Raw genomic sequence first — 15,650 nt, forward strand, 5'->3', positions numbered from 1 at the left:
CTAGCAACATACAGCTTCTGAACAGGGGATCACTTCAGCTGCAGTATCTCTGAATGCAGAACTTGCACACCCCAAATAGCACCAAAGCAGCGTTTTAGATGCTCAGCGTATACAAATGCAAGTGACTGATTGATTTGTTACGACTCCCTGACATGTATTCTGTAATATCTAAAAGCTGCATCTCCCTGTTTAAGGCTCAATCAAGATGACAAACAGCAGTAACAGCACAGCCAATGGACTTTGCAGTAGACTTTTGCTTGACAGCTGCTTCTGTACCAAGACTGCACAATTTACTGATGCTTCAAAACACATGAGCCATTCTGCAGAGTTCAACCACCAACCTCCCTGAAAGTGTGCATGGCTAACAAAATAATATTATATCTCAAATGTGCAAAGAAACACATGGTACAGTAAGCATGTATTTACACATGGTACAGTAAGCATGTATTTACACATGGTACAGTAAGCATGTATTTACACATGGTACAGTAAGCATGTATTTTCATTTGAACCCTGATAGCTGGTACTACACTACAGTGCGTAATCTCAGTTTGCTTTTAGGCAGTGTTGCAGTTCTTTGGTCATTTCGCCTGGACAGTGGAATTGTCCACACCCCTTCCATGCCTGCTTTCTTGCCATTAACCAGCTAGTTGCTTCCCCTATTAACTAACATGCTTTCAGTCAGTAACATGCTTTGACCCAGAAGACAAAGGTGAATTGACCTAGGAAGTGAAGCAGTAACAGACACTCAGAGAGCAAGGCACAGAACCTTCTTTAACCTGCTGTAGTCCCAGATGTCATGATTTAAAATGAAAATACATGTCTGCTACAACATGTGTTTCTTTCAACACTGCACACTGGGAGAGATACGTAGCAAAGGGAAGTGCACAACATGAAAGATGAATGGAATGACTTTGTAGGTCCAACCTCTTGAAGAAACTGGATGCTGTGATCAATGAGTGAAGGCTACTTATCCATCCAGAACAATATATACAGCTTACAGCCTTCTCGAATCAGTGTCTGTCATGGTGATCCCACTGTCAGCAGTGTGCTGTTTCTCATGACCCCCTGTCAGCAGTGTGCTGTTTCTCATGACCCCTTGTCAGCAGTGTGCTGTTTCTCATGGCATGGGGCTGTCACACTTCTCAAGGTCAGCAGGCTCAACCTTTTAGGCAGCTTACCTTTGATACGAGCTGTGAAGGAAGCGTATCAGTCATTGTACATTATTTTAGTTTAGGTTCATCTAATTAACTGTCTGGTAGCATTACATCTGTAACAGATTAATGCTATCATGTACACTTTAAATACTGGGAGTAAATGACAGCATGCAGTACAAGTCTTTAGCTTTGTTGTTATTATTATTATTATTATTATTATTATTATTATTATTATTATTATTATTATTATTATTATTATTATTATTATTTATTTCTTAGCAGGCGCCCTTATCCAGGGCGACTTACAATTGTTACAAGATATCACATTATTTTTACATACAATTACATTATTTTTTACACTTTATTTTTACACACAATTACCCATTTATACAGTTGGGTTTTTACTGGAGCAATCTAGGTAAAGTACCTTGTTCAAGGGTACAGCAGCAGTGTCCCACACCTGGGATTGAACCCACGACCCTGTATTTTCAAAGCTGCATGATGACAAGCCGTACAGCAATCCCATTGACCATAATGATGAAGGTGGTAACCCTAACCCTAACCCTAACCCTAACCCTAACCGTACAGCAATCCCCTTGACTGTAATGATGAAGCTGGTAACCCTAACCCTAACCCTAACCTTAACAGTACAGCAATCCCCTTGACTGTAATGATGAAGCTGGTAACCCTAACCCTAACCGTACAGCAATCCCCTTGACTGTAATGATGAAGCTGGTAACCCTAACTCTAACCGTACAGCAATCCCCTTGACTGTAATGATGAAGCTGGTAACCCTAACTCTAACCGTACAGCAATCCCCTTGACTGTAATGATGAAGCTGGGACTCGGTACACTTTCTACACTTTCCTTCTTTTCTCATGACAGCTGTTCATCCTGGCTTAATGTATTGTTGTTGACACTCATCAGTATTATTTGAAATGGATCCAGACAACGTTTAATAAGGTTCAGTAAGGCAGCTAGGAGATTTAGTTCATTCATAACAACTGTCAAGTAACTGTTTGTGGAGCAGTTGTGAAAAGCTCATGTAACTGGAGCTTGGGGATGGGGACCCTATACATGGTAAGTTTGGTTGTGCCTTACTTATAATACCTAAAGCTGGATTGCATTTTACCACAGAACCGGGAGACAATGTGCTGCAGGTTACAATGTGTTGCTGTCATTTAAATTATTATTAATATTTTGTTTATCTGCACAGCTCCCCCTAATTGATAGGTCTGGACATGTGAACAGTTTGGGATCTTAAGCAGTCAAAAAGGAAAACTCAGTGTAAGACATAACGAGTAACCCGTTTTCAAGGCTTTTCAAGGCATGGCTAGCCATGCTGTGCACAGTAAGTACTGCACAGCCACATATATTGTGCAGTGTTTACTACCTATTGTTTCCTCACCCATTCATTCAATTAGATAGGCACTGCTGCAGCTACAATGCGCTCTGCTTCTGCCTCCCCTGAACAGAGGTCGTGTCAGAGGACAGTCTTTAGTGGTGGGGTCAGTGAACTTATAGCAAGCACACTGTGTGCCAAGTATCTATACAAGTATCTATACACAAGCACTATAAATGAGCACACATATTAAAGACCAACTCGGTATGGTTCTGAAATATTACATTGTCTCTTTAAAACTCAGAAGCCTAACACAGCTCTGTAAGCTCAGACCGGCTCTAAGACATGATATTACATTGAAATGCAAAGTGATTTTGAACCAAAAGAAGAATACAATACTTGTTTTTTAAGCAACGGCTTAATTCTAGACACATCTACAGTGGATAATATTGTTTTTCTGCTTTACATTTGTGAATAGATGGATACAGTACTATGACTTGAAACTATGGAGTTGTGAGGAGGCACATACCTTGTTTATTTATTTGCTATATTTGTAATGTCTTTCAGATAACTGGTCAAGGTCTCTATGTAGCGTAACTTTTGGATTTTTCTTCAGATATATGAAAAGCTCCTATACATGCTTATTTGTGTTCTCACAGATCTAGATTACACTAGAATAGACTTTATTCAGATCTAGATTACACTTTATTCCAGCAGGGGGCAGAGTAGCGTTGCTTTTAAAGATTCTCTGCAAACACAGGTAACACTGCAGGCCTTTTTGTTATCATTCATTGCTTTTATATATAGAAAGTTATTAAAAAATTTTAATTTTTGGGCAGACAAATATGTATTTCAATATAAACTGAATCCAATTTTCATGCAAGTGTACTGCAGTGATTTCTTCTTATTTCTTTGAATCGCAGCAGGAGATGGTGAAGTCCATGTTCATGCAAATATAGGGACATTACTTTTCCAATTGTATTTTTGGTCTGTATGAAGAATCCCCTTTGTCCTCGACTCCATACAGAAAGTGAACAGCAGTAAAAGACAATGCACACAATGAGAATCACCATGTTAATGTGATTCAGCACAGAGGTTTGTAGGAACAGCAGTGGCATTGTAAACCTGCAAGCTAGTCTGGTTTCTACTAAAATACAGATTTACCCTCAGAGGATTTTACAAAACACAATGCAGATCGCTTTAATGTTTACTCCAGTAAGGCTCAGTGCTATGTTAGCTCTTGTTCAACTTTGTGAATATATTTTAATAAACTAATCACGTTGACGTATCATGAATTACACTGATGAAGGCATTACTGAAACGTTTGTCTCCCTGATTCAGCGGTTCCTTATAGGTTGTGCGTTGTGACTCTAACGCTCCTGTGTTTGCTGTTCAGGTGTATTTCGGCCGGTGGTTAATTGAAGGCAGTCCGTACGTAGTCCTGTTTGACATCGGTGCCGCTGCTTGGAACCTGGACCGCTGGAAAGGGGAATTCTGGGATGTGGCAGGCATTGGGCTTCCCTTTCACGATAGAGAAGCTACTGACTCCTTACTCTTCGGGTCCCTAACAGCATGGTTCTTTAGGTATGCATGCAAAGAGGATTTACACTTTCCTGTAGTCAGGTAGAAATCGAGACTAGCGCACATGAATATCTGGATCTGTAGATCCTCCTCTAGTGTGACCATCTCTCTAGAGGGTAGATTCAATCAAAACATGCTTTATAAACTGCTTTATAGCCCTGTAAAGTGTACTGCTTTAAAAACAGTGTATAAAAGCACAGTAAAGGCACATTGAAAGCGTGTTAAAGCATGGTAAAGTATTTGTAATCATGGGAAAGCACAATAGTATAAGCATGGGAAAGTATGGTTAAATGCAAATTTACTGTGCAAATATACCATGGTAAACCTATCTGAGGGTAATGGCATTCTTCAATGACTGAAGAACACTGGGGGGCTGAGCACACTAAGAGGCTTTGAAGAGAAATGACAGGTCTCCTGGGGAATGTATTCCCCATGTAACTTACAACCCATGATCTGAGAATACAAATATCAAAACAATCAGGATGATGTCAATAAATCTATTGTTGTAATACAGACAACAAGGGATGCAGCGAAGGTAAAGGAATGGGGTTTGTAATCACTGCACGGTGTTCTGTAACCCTTTACCATTCTATTAGCCCTTCATCTAAAAGCTGCACGTCTCTGTAACGGGCACTGCTGTGTGACGGATTCTATCCCCTGTCAGTGAGATGAGGTGAGGTTGAAAGCTCTTACACCATGAATGCAGACGAGCCTGGCTCTTTTGCATAGTGGTTAAGACACTTGCTTGCAGTCTGAGGTTCAGTTCACGCCCAGCCTCTGCCCTGTTACGCCTCCGTGGGTGATGCTTTTGTTTTTAGTATTTTTGGATTGAACGATATTAAGCAGTCCACCCTGGTGAGATATTTCTGTTACTGGAGTTTTATTGTATTTTTTTTTTTTGGTTTCTGTGAGTGTCTGGGTACAGATTTTCATACAGGAAATCCTCTTCTCCAGCTCACAGATCAGTTTCAAGGGACACCGAGCATCATTGCCCATTTCCACGAGTGGCAGGCGGGAGCCGGGCTAATACTGTGCCGCTCCCGCAAGCTGCCCATAGCGACCATCTTCACCTGTGTACCGGCAATGCTGATTTCTACAACAACCTGGACAAGGTAATCTTAGAACAACAGGTCGCACAAACAGTGTGACCATCATCTTATTATATAATGTGTAACTCTTTTACGCATTTTAAATTCTGCTTGCTACACAGGCTGCAGAGTGCGCATTATAATCGGGTAATAGCATTCTAGAATGACTGACCAAATAAATTACAGAATGGACTAAACAGTGGCTAGGACCAGGTAGCTCCCTGCACATTCTAAACAGTGGCTAGGACCAGGTAGCTCCGTGCACATTCTAAACAGTGGCTAGGACCAGGTAGCTCCTTGCACATTCTAAACAGTGGCTAGGACCAGGTAGCTCCCTGCACATTCTAAACAGTGGCTAGGACCAGGTAGCTCCCTGCACATTCTAAACAGTGGCTAGGACCAGGTAGCTCCTTGCACATTCTAAACAGTGGCTAGGACCAGGTAGCTCCTTGCACATTCTAAACAGTGGCTAGGACCAGGTAGCTCCCTGCACATTCTAAACAGTGGCTAGGACCAGGTAGCTCCTTGCACATTCTAAACAGTGGCTAGGACCAGGTAGCTCCTTGCACATTCTAAACAGTGGCTAGGACCAGGTAGCTCCCTGCACATTCTAAACAGTGGCTAGGACCATGTAGCTCCCTGCACATTCTAAACAGTGGCTAGTGTGTATTTTACAGTGTGTGCATTATACAGGGGATATGAGCCCAGGCTTTTCAGTCATGTGTGTTGAATTCTGAAATTACCAGTCTGTTTTCGATTGCACCTTTTTCAGTGTCTCGTAGTGCTTCGGCTTTCATAGCTCTGTTCAGGATGTGTACAGACTCCATTGTATCCACATCAATGTGGCTCGAGATAACAGGTGCAGTCTGTGTAAGGACTGTGGCCTGTGTCGGTTATGCTTTATAATAATACACTTTTTATACAGCTTTAATTCTCCTATTGTGAATGTGATTCCCAATTCTGAAATCAGCACATCGTAGGCTACCTGTAATTGCTTTGTTTGCTTATAACTCCTGTCAGTGCCTCAATTCTTTGGTTTTTTGTACTCGTGACATTTGAAGCAATAGTTTCATACGCATATTGCATTCCATCCTGCAAAGGGAGTTAACATTTCCCTGTATAACAAGGCAGTCTGACATTTATAGGCTAGGACCATGCCGAATAATGCCAAGAAGTGGAGCTCGCTCCTCTAGACAAGTTATTTGCTGCTGCTCTAAATGTTCCCTGTCTAACAGTAACATTTACAAAGAGATCAGAAAGCCTTGTGAGACCCTCTTTTTCTGCAAAAAGGTCAGTCTGAGCCAAAGGCCAGTTGTTAAGCTGATTGCTGATTTGCAATTGTTACATGATACAGATAGTGAAGTGGGGTTGATATTGAACAAGCTCTGGTGGAATCAAGTAAGATGGGTGATGTGCAAGACAAGCCAGGACTCTCTGTACAATGTATGATGTTTAACCTTTTACACTAAAGTTTAATCACAGTGTCTTAGTAAGGTATTCAATGTGGCACTATCACCCAAAGAGACCTGCAGGTTATACCAAATGTTAAAGTGATTGTACAGCAGCTAACAAAATGACATGACCACACACACCTGAAGCAGTGACATGACCACACACACCTGAAGCAGTGACATGACCACACACACCTGAAGCAGTGACATGACCACACACTTGAAGCAGTGACATGACCACACACACCTGAAGCAGTGACATGACCACACACACCTGAAGCAGTGATATGACCACACACACCTGAAGCAGTGACATGACCACACACTTGAAGCAGTGACATGACCACACACACCTGAAGCAGTGACATGACCACACACACCTGAAGCAGTGATATGACCACACACACCTGAAGCAGTGACATGACCACACACTTGAAGCAGTGACATGACCACACACACCTGAAGCAGTGACATGACCACACACACCTGAAGCAGTGATATGACCACACACACCTGAAGCAGTGACATGACCACACACTTGAAGCAGTGACATGACCACACACACCTGAAGCAGTGACATGACCACACACACCTGAAGCAGTGATATGACCACACACACCTGAAGCAGTGACATGACCACACACTTGAAGCAGTGACATGACCACACACACCTGAAGCAGTGACATGACCACACACACCTGAAGCAGTGATATGACCACACACACCTGAAGCAGTGACATGACCACACACTTGAAGCAGTGACATGACCACACACACCTGAAGCAGTGACATGACCACACACACCTGAAGCAGTGATATGACCACACACACCTGAAGCAGTGACATGACCACACACTTGAAGCAGTGACATGACCACACACACCTGAAGCAGTGACATGACCACACACACCTGAAGCAGTGACATGACCACACACTTGAAGCAGTGACATGACCACACACACCTGAAGCAGTGACATGACCACACACACCTGAAGCAGTGATATGACCACACACACCTGAAGCAGTGACATGACCACACACACCTGAAGCAGTGATATGACCACACACACCTGAAGCAGTGACATGACCACACACTTGAAGCAGTGACATGACCACACACACCTGAAGCAGTGACATGACCACACACTTGAAGCAGTGACATGACCACACACACCTGAAGCAGTGACATGACCACACACACCTGAAGCAGTGACATGACCACACACACCTGAAGCAGTGACATGACCACACACACCTGAAGCAGTGACATGACCACACACACCTGAAGCAGTGACATGACCACACACACCTGAAGCAGTGACATGACCACACACACCTGAAGCAGTGACATGACCACACACACTTGAAGCAGTGACATGACCACACACACCTGAAGCAGTGACATGACCACACACACCTGAAGCAGTGACATGACCACACACACCTGAAGCAGTGACATGACCACACACACCTGAAGCAGTGACATGACCACACACACCTGAAGCAGTGACATGACCACACACACCTGAAGCAGTGACATGACCACACACACCTGAAGCAGTGACATGACCACACACACTTGAAGCAGTGACATGACCACACACACTTGAAGCAGTGACATGACCACACACACCTGAAGCAGTGACATGACCACACACACCTGAAGCAGTGACATGACCACACACACCTGAAGCAGTGACATGACCACACACACCTGAAGCAGTGACATGACCACACACACCTGAAGCAGTGACATGACCACACACACCTGAAGCAGTGACATGACCACACACACCTGAAGCAGTGACATGACCACACACACTTGAAGCAGTGACATGACCACACACACCTGAAGCAGTGACATGACCACACACACCTGAAGCAGTGACATGACCACACACACCTGAAGCAGTGACATGACCACACACACCTGAAGCAGTGACATGACCACACACACCTGAAGCAGTGACATGACCACACACACCTGAAGCAGTGACATGACCACACACACCTGAAGCAGTGACATGACCACACACACCTGAAGCAGTGACATGACCACACACACCTGAAGCGACACAGACGCGATGCTACAAATTGGAAAACTGCCAGATCCCAAAGCCTATGTATATACTTTTTTTTTTTTTTTTACATATTTTTATATGGGCTCAGTTTCACTCCAAAACAAATATAAAACTATTACATTGCAACTGACAAGACTATGATAAGACTGGTACATATTAATCAACATGATGTGGAAATTAGGAGTCTTCTCTGACGGCATTTCAATATATATGGCAATACATATTGTACCAGGCATATCCAGTTCCTTCAAAATTGACTCCCATACATTATCTTTCATCTTTATTTTATAATTGCCATGACCTTTGATATAAAGCTCTGGGTATTTTTCCACAGCAAGTGTTATTTTTTTCCTTTGTCATTTTAGACACGTGCACTGAAGCTGTTCTCTGATGTCTCAATTCCTTAGTTGACGCGCAAAGAAATCGCAAAAAAGTAGGATTCAATCCTATTTATTTTGTGCCACCACAGTATTGCCCTCACGTTGCCTGAGATGTGAAAGATAGGTTCTCATGTGTAGTAACCTTTATTTGTGGATTTGTGTTAGTTGCCAAACTCCACAGTCCCACAGCCATGAGACCTGTTAATGTGCCCCCCTGTTTCCCTCTGCATGTCCTGGGCAGTTCAACGTTGATAAAGAGGCCAGGGAGAGGTAGATATACCACCAGTACTGCATGGAACGGGCTGCTGTTCACTGTGCACACGTCTTCACCACAGTGTCACAGATCACTGCCATCGAGGCTGACCACATGCTGCTGTCAGACTGGGATGAAAGCCAGGTAAGGGCCCTGTGTCTCTGATGCTGTCAGACTGGGATGGAGGCCAGGTAAGGGCCCTGTGTCTCTGCTGCTGTCAGACTGGGATGGAAGCCAGGTAAGGGCCCTGTGTCTCTGCTGTCAGACTTGGATAGAGGCCAGGTAAGGGCCCTGTGTCTCTGCTGCTGTCAGACTGGGATGGAGGCCAGGTAAGGGCCCTGTGTCTCTGCTGCTGTCAGACTGGGATGGAAGCCAGGTAAGGGCCCTGTGTCTCTGATGCTGTCAGACTGGGATGGAGGCCAGGTAAGGGCCCTGTGTCTCTGCTGCTGTCAGACTGGGATGGAAGCCAGGTAAGGGTCCTGTGTCTCTGATGCTGTCAGACTGGGATGGAGGCCAGATAAGGGCCCTGTGTCTCTGCTGCTGTCAGACTGGGATGGAAGCCAGGTAAGGGTCCTGTGTCTCTGCTGTCAGACTGGGATGGAGGCCAGGTAAGGGTCCTGTGTCTCTGCTGTCAGACTGGGATGGAGGCCAGGTAAGGGCCCTGTGTCTCTGCTGCTGTCAGACTGGGATGAAAGCCAGGTAAGGGCCCTGTGTCTCTGATGCTGTCAGACTGGGATGGAGGCCAGGTAAGGGCCCTGTGTCTCTGCTGCTGTCAGACTGGGATGAAAGCCAGGTAAGGGCCCTGTGTCTCTGCTGCTGTCAGACTGGGATGGAAGCTAGGTAAGGGCCCTGTGTCTCTGCTGCTGTCAGACTGGGATGGAAGCCAGGTAAGGGCCCTGTTGCTCTGCTGTCAGACTGGGATGGAGGCCAGGTAAGGGCCCTGTGTCTCTGATGCTGTCAGATTGGGATGGAAGCCAGGTAAGGGCCCTGTGTCTCTGCTGCTGTCAGACTGGGATGGAAGCCAGGTAAGGGCCCTGTTGCTCTGCTGTCAGACTGGGATGGAGGCCACGTAAGGGCCCTGTGTCTCTGCTGTCAGACTGGAATGGAAGCCAGGTAAGGGCCCTGTGTCTCTGCTGTCAGACTTGGATAGAGGCCAGGTAAGGGCCCTGTGTCTCTGCTGCTGTCAGACTGGGATGGAAGCCAGGTAAGGGTCCTGTGTCTCTGATGCTGTCAGACTGGGATGGAGGCCAGGTAAGGACCCTGTGTCTGTGAGAGGAAGGGGAGGACCAGTAAACAACAGAAAACTGACAACTGAAGAATAAACTAGTTATAGATATTTATATGAAATTAGGAAACCGTTTTCACCAAGTTTCTCAAATCAAACATTGCTCTGATGTTGTTGTTTAAATTCCTAAAACTAAAGAGGGTGTTCAAGTATTACATCATTAAAGTTTTTCTTCATTTTCCATCACCACAAACCCATTACCTCATTCAAAGTTCCTGGGAAAAAGTCCTGTAGAACGCGGTTGCTTGAAAAGATGCTGTTTCCATTTGTTTTCACTGTTAGCTGTTCTGGCACGTGTCACATACAGGATAGCTATGGCCTTGCTCGGTGCATGCCAGCCCATCACTGTGCTTTTCAATGCCGCTAATCAGTCGAGTCTCTGTCTCTTGGATGTGTTTCAAGATGAATTATTCACTAATAGATTGTCGACTTCTGCAGTCACTGACGCTGCCCTTTCGAATTTCACAACTCAAATTCTGCTGCCCGGGCTCTTCATGAAACAGATGAGAGCGCGAATCAGTGTAATCTTCCTTATCGGAGAGCTGAGGGCTGATTTCACTCAGCCTCGCAGCTTCCCTTTCCCTGCATGTTTTTCGCGCTGCAGTCATTGTTCAGCACGTACACTGCAGTACTGATGGATGTGACCAACGCCAGGGAAATGATTGCCATTCATAAGCATAGACAGCGTTCACATTGCCTGCCAGCTAGCCCACTAAACTCGTTCATTACTAATACAAATCTAAAGTATTGATCTGGTGAGGCTGGATGTGCAAACATCGCCAAGAAACGGGGTTTAAACTGCTAATGCATTCACCTTTGTCATCATAAGAATTAAAAGGAACCTCAAGTGGCTTTTTACAGGTCGTTTGTATTGCTGCATGTGCAATGCTAAACAGCAAAACCTTATTTAAAACACTGCGGTGGAGGCACAGTCTGCTATTCTCCCATCAGTTGTTCTATTCCTGTTTATTACATTCACAGTGATACACAGACGCTGGCTCTCAAGATCGCAAAGCTCTCTTCTTCATCATATCAAAGTGCCCAGTTAAAGAAACAGGTGTTGTTGTTTAAGTTTGCATGTCTGAAGAATTGTCTTTTTATGACATGATTTCAAGCACAATAACATGTGATTTCTCAATGCTGTTATTTTTTGTTTGTTTGGCCTCCCTGCCCCTCTGATCATTAGCGTTCTCATCCTAATTGCTGGCCAGTCTCTTCTGTATCACTTCCCTTTGCCCTGAAGCATTTTTGTTGTCACCCAACATTAGGTTTGTTCCAATTGGTGAGTATGCTCATCTAGGTATCACTCAGTAAGGATGTATGCTATTGGAACAAAGCCCCTAATGGCTTTACAACCCATTGCCCTATGACACATCCTGATACTAATTCAATTCCCCTAAAGCCACACCACAGCAATGTTTTCAACAGCTAACTGAATACAACCCATCTTAGAAATGAAGTGTCCTCATAATTGTGTGAACATTTTCTCTGTGTTCCTAAAGTACCAATAGCAGTTTTATCCCACCCTGGGGCTTTATTCAACTTGCATTATCATTACGAAATCTAATAGGTAATCTATATTTAATGGACCTGATCTTCAGTGGTGTAGTGGTAAAAAAAATTAAGTAGGTAAACTAACCTGTGTGATGTTCATAGCATACACTGAGGGTGTGCAGAGATGCTCTGAGATTACACACATGTCATTGTGATGTTCATAGTATGCACTGAGGGTGTGTAGAGATGCTCTGAGATTACACACATGTCATTGTGATGTTCATAGCATGCACTGAGGGTGTGCAGAGATGCTCTGAGATTACACACATGTCATTGTGATGTTCATAGCAGGCACTGAGGGTGTGCAGAGATGCTCTGAGATTACACACATGTCATTGTGATGTTCATAGTATGCACTGAGGGTGTGCAGAGATGCTCTGAGATTACACACATGTCATTGTGATGTTCATAGCATGCACTGAGGGTGTGCAGAGATGCTCTGAGATTACACACATGTCATTGTGATGTTCATAGCAGGCACTGAGGGTGTGCAGAGATGCTCTGAGATTACACACATGTCATTGTGATGTTCATAGCAGGCACTGAGGGTGTGCAGTGATGCTCTGAGATTACACACATGTCATTGTGATGTTCATAGCATGCACTGAGGGTGTGCAGAGATGCTCTGAGATTACACACATGTCATTGTGATGTTCATAGCATGCACTGAGGGTGTGCAGAGATGCTCTGAGATTACACACATGTCATTGTGATGTTCATAGCATGCACTGAGGGTGTGCAGAGATGCTCTGAGATTACACACATGTCATTGTGATGTTCATAGCATGCACTGAGGGTGTGCAGAGATGCTCTGAGATTACACACATGTCATTGTGATGTTCATAGCATGCACTGAGGGTGTGCAGAGATGCTCTGAGATTACACACATGTCATTGTGATGTTCATAGCATGCACTGAGGGTGTGCAGAGATGCTCTGAGATTACACACATGTCATTGTGATGTTCATAGCATGCATTGAGGGTGTGCAGAGATGCTCTGAGATTACGAGCATTTCAGTGTGGTGGTCGTGCAGGATTGTGGGTTCAAGGTTAATCAGAAGAGGACATGCCCATCACTAAATGCACCAAGTCTCTTTATATAATAAACTGGAACATACCTTGGCTTTAACCCTTGGTATAGCCAGGACCTGCTTACCTCAGGAGAGTAGGAGTGAGTAAACGATTTATTCCTTAAATGAGAAGTGGGTAAACTCCTTATTGAGAAGTGAGTAAATTCAGTTTACCCTCAGCTCCACTAACACTGATCTGCAGTGCTTGCTAAGTGAAGTATACTTCTGCTTTGCTGTTATTTACCAACTGAAGCTGAATGTTGAAATGTGGCTTATTGTGTGGATGAACCCCTAATGATTCTCTCAATACAGCAGTTAGTCAGTTTAATATGAATACTGCATTAGACATCAAAACCAGCACACACAAAACACAAAACAGGCATTTTATGGGCATAATTACCAGCCCCGGGGGTGAGAGTGTGCAGTCTTCATTCCTTCCTCTGGTCCAACAAAAGAGCTCTATACATGCATTTTTATAGCTAACCTGTGGTTATATCATTTTAACAATTCCTTCTTTTGTAACTGTTTTCCAGTGTAGCTTGATATCCTTTCAGGGCTTCTTATAAACACCCTTACAATTCATTGTGTAACTACTCCATTGCAGCTTTGGAATCCTTTTAGACCTTCTAATAAACACAATTCATGCATTTGACCCCCCCCCCCTAATAATAAGATTTATTACTACAAGAGATTACAACAGAAGAGTACCAGAAACCGACAACCTCCAGATATCATACCCAGATAAGCAATGTGAATGAATTGAAAGAAAATACACAGACAAACCATAGCAACATATACAATAGAAAAGTAACCCAAAAGGCACCCTTTTAATTCTGACAGGAGAGAAGTCCCCTGGGTCTGAACAGTGAGACCCATGTCAGAAGGTGTTGCAGTTTCTTTGCTGACCTGTCTGTACTGCTGCTTTTGTTTTACAGACGTAGTCACTCCCAACAGTCTGAATGTTAAGAAGTTTTCGGTCATGCACGAGTTCCAGAACCTTCATTCCACGAACAAAGTAACGGCTTCAGGAGTTTGTCCGCGGACACTTCTACGGGTAGAGTACCAGTAACCTGCTGCTGTAGTGAAACTACACGACTTCTCTTTAGATTTCTTTATTTTGTAGTGTATACAGTAGCTGGTGTTTAAGATTGGTACTACTATGGAATTCATATACCTGTGAGCTCTGCTGTTGAGAATTTGTAAAGATTGGGTTTAATTCTTAAAAAAGAAAAAAAGAATCAAACCCAGGTCCAAATACTTAATCTTAATTGAAGGTTTGAGAATGATAGGTGAGTAATAAATGAATAATTGAAATAATCTTTAATTAGATCAGCCGTTTTGAGATTCGTAATGGGAAATGATCAGTGCACACCTGAACTACCCCAGTGTAATTCTTATACTGGCCTCATTAAAGAAGTGCCCCCTTGCCTAGTGCTCAGCTATTGCAATTTGGATTGTCCACATTATCATTTCCTTGCTCATGTTTTGCAGATGGCTGAAGCGTTGGGTTGGAACGGGTTTTTAAAGTCAGACGCTGTTAAAAATGCATCTTTTAAAAAACATGTTTTATTTGAACTTGCAGGCACCTTGATTTCAATTTGGAAAAGATCCTGTTCTTCTTTATCGCCGGGAGATACGAGTTTATGAACAAAGGCACTGATATCTTCTTGGAGTCGCTCTCCAGATTAAACTTTCTGCTCAGGGTAAGGTATCTGGGAAGTTGTGTGAAATCCCCCTCATAATATCTAGTGCCCTCAGCAGAATTAGATTGTGGTGTCTAATATTCCCTGGACCCCGGGTGCTTTGTACAGTGAGGTGGCTGCCTTTGTTCATCATAGGAGGCTTAGCTCATGGAGTGAGGCTACAAGTCTCTCTTCAGTCTAAACCAGTTACCTACAGGGCTTATCTTGTTCTGAATGTCCACCCTTCCTTTGTTGCTAAAATTCCCTTTTGTGGGTAAAGGGGTCCTAGTCTCGGATGCCCCCATTGGAGGGTGACTCCCACCCAAGATAAGATTTATTATGCTTTATTAAAACTGTTTGCTTCTCCATTGAATTGCTCTTTCCTAGTAAGCCAGACCACAGCCACCCTCCACTCAGAAAGCTTTAAAATTCCCAGGACTCTATCATGGTACTATTGATCTAGGCTGTTATCAGGCATGTAAAAGATTCCTTTATGCATAGCATGTATTTCTACTCCTGCAGCTCAAGGTTGTACTTGAGCCAGATTTTAAGAAATGTCAGTCTAAAACTGAAGCCTTAGTGTGCCGTCCCAGCATACGGTACCCTCCTCCAGCACCAATTTTAGGACCTACTGCAGCATAAAAGACATGCTGTCGTTTGTGCGCACATAATGTCTTGTCCCAGCAGCACTAAAGTAAAGTCAAGCTGTTCTTTGGCTCCAAGGGT

The 15,650-nt window shown here is 43.8% G+C and overlaps 1 pseudogene; it reads left to right on the forward strand.

The window, feature by feature from the left end:
- The first annotated feature begins 1,691 nt into the window (after nucleotides 1-1,691).
- Nucleotides 1,692-15,650, forward strand: part of LOC117419721 (glycogen [starch] synthase, liver-like) — a 29,131-nt pseudogene continuing 15,172 nt past the window's right edge.

The sequence above is a fragment of the Acipenser ruthenus genome, chromosome 14, assembly GCF_902713425.1.
Source record: "Acipenser ruthenus chromosome 14, fAciRut3.2 maternal haplotype, whole genome shotgun sequence".
In the NCBI taxonomy this organism is placed as follows: Eukaryota; Metazoa; Chordata; class Actinopteri; order Acipenseriformes; family Acipenseridae; genus Acipenser; species Acipenser ruthenus.